General features: G+C 56.3%; 1 pseudogene; it reads left to right on the top strand.

Annotated features, from left to right (window-relative positions):
- The first annotated feature begins 608 nt into the window (after positions 1–608).
- LOC141729557 (uncharacterized) lies at positions 609–1,220 on the top strand (annotated as a pseudogene).
- The last annotated feature ends 1,144 nt before the right edge of the window (positions 1,221–2,364 follow it).

Raw genomic sequence — 2,364 nt, 5'->3', positions numbered from 1 at the left:
AGGCAGGTGAGGAGGAAGTCAGTGCCCCTTTCCCCCTCTCTCCCGCTCCATCTCCCAGCCCAACACAGATCCCGGAACAAAAGACAATGTGCACACCCTTTGTTTTCTTCCCAGAACAGGATTTCCCATTCCCAAACTTTGATTGGATGGAGGAGGAGGCTGCGAGGAAGAGGAAGGAGCCCCGGGACACTCAGGCAGGTGAGGAGGAAGTCAGTGCCCCTTTCCCCCTCTCTCCTGCTCCGTCTCCCAGCCCAGCACGGCCCCCAGCTGCAGGACAACCCTGGTGCCAAGACCGTCCTGCCAGGGATGCACTGGGGGGATCTCCTTCCCCTTCCTTTTGGAATGGAGGCAAATCCCATCTTCTCCTTCTCCTTCCTTCCCCAAACAAAAAGCTGATGATGGAGACCAGGGAGGAAAAATCTCCTTGGCAGAACCTCACGGAAGAGGCTGTTTTGATTGACTCCACAGTGCAGAATTCTAATGGGGAGGAAAATCCCCAGAGATCCTGCAGGAAGAGGGGCTCCAAACCCAGCCCAGGGTGCTCTGACGAGGAAAGACTTACCCAGAGGCAGGAAGGTGGACAGAGCTTCAGCCAGTTCTTGGAGCTGATGGCCCAGGAGCAGCTTCATGATGGGGAGAAGCTCCACAAGTGCTTGGAGTGTGGGAAGAGCTTCAGACAGAGCAGCACCCTCATCAGCCACCAGATGATCCACACTGGGGAATGGCCCTACGAGTGTGGAGAATGTGGGAAGGGCTTCAGCTGCAGCTCCCACCTTGTGACCCACCAACGCATCCACACTGGAGAGAGGCCCTACGAGTGTCCTGAGTGTGGGAAGAGGTTTCACACCAGCTCCAGTCTCCTCTGCCACCAGCAGATTCACACAGAGGAGAGGCCCTTCTGCTGCCCCGACTGTGGGAAGGGCTTCAAGCACAACTGCACCCTCATCAGGCACCGGCGCATCCACACTGAGGAGAGGCCCTATGAGTGTCCCCAGTGTGGGAAGAGCTTCACCCGGAGCTCTCACTTGACCAGACATCAAAGGAGGCACCGGTAAAGTAAGCTCTGCCAATGCCCCAAGTGCAGGAGGAGCTTCGTGCACTGCTCCAGCTTTAACCCCCATGGTGGACCCATGTTAAGCAGAGCCCTGGTGATCCATGTTTCCCGTGATCCAGTCTGGGAAAACACTTGTACCTTTTCCTGCCCCTGCCAATGGACATGATGTGGCTCTGAAAAAACACATGAAGGTCTGGGCATGACCATGTCATTATATTCTCTCCCACCTCAGGACATTGCCAGAGGGAAGGAAAGGGAATCTCTCTCTCTCTCTCCTGAGAAGAAGGGTGTCCTTTCCAGGCAGTGGAAAATTGAGGACAGGAAGAGACAGCCAGTTGTGTTGTAGTTTTCCCTTTATTTTATCCTTTCTGTTACCAGTATTATTTCTGTTCTTGTTTGTTCCTTATCTCGTTGCTGTTCCCAATAAATTTTTCTTATCCCAGCCTGGGATCTTTGACTTCTGTTCTTTCCACAAGAGGTGGGAGGGCAGGGAGGGCAGCGCAGTTTTAGCAGGAGCAGGAATTTGGGAAATCCCATTCCTGAAGCCCGGCCCATGGAAACCGAGGATCCCAGCTGGTCCCAGCCCTGGTGGCCATGGCAACAGCCTTGGGAGCGGGTCCCTGGCTGGGGCTGTGGGAACCTCTTCCCTCTGGTGCCCAGGGACAGGAGTGGAGGGAACGGCTGCAGCTGAGTCCGGGCAGGCTCAGGTTGGATGTCAGGAAAAGGTTTTTGCCCAGAGGCTGCTGGGGCCCTGCCCAGGCTCCCCAGGGAAGGGTCCCAGCTCCAGGGCTCTCTGAGCTGCAGCAGCGTTTGGACAGCGCTGCCAGGCCCAGGCTGGCATTGTTGGGGTGTGCTGTGCAGGGCCAGCAGTTGGACTGGAGGATCCTGATGGGTCCCTCCCAGCTCAGCCAATTCTGTGGTTCTGGGATCCCATGAACCTGGGGATGGGGCTGCCAATGATTGCCATGGCAACGGGCTGTGGCTGCAGGCCTGAGCTGGTGTCCATGGCAACCACCCCTGGCATGGGGTCTCCATGGAGCTGCCATGGAAACTGACCATAGCAACAGGGCCCTGGTAATGGTTGCCATGGATACTGACCATAGCAACAGGGTCCTGGTGATCATTGCCTGCTAAGGATCAGATTTGTCACAGACCCTCAGAGGGAATCCATGGGGACTTTCCAAGAGGCTCCAGGCTGTTCCAGAGCTGGAATGTCACAGGCACAGACAGGGGCTCCATGGAGACCTCCCTGGGCTTTCTGGGATGCTAAAGAGCCCTGTGGTCAGAGGCAGTCACAGCCATTCCATGAT

This window comes from Zonotrichia albicollis, chromosome 7 (assembly GCF_047830755.1).
Source record: "Zonotrichia albicollis isolate bZonAlb1 chromosome 7, bZonAlb1.hap1, whole genome shotgun sequence".
Lineage (NCBI taxonomy): Eukaryota > Metazoa > Chordata > Aves > Passeriformes > Passerellidae > Zonotrichia > Zonotrichia albicollis.
Note: the sequence above shows the minus strand (reverse complement) of the source record. Positions and strands in the feature narration are given on the sequence as shown.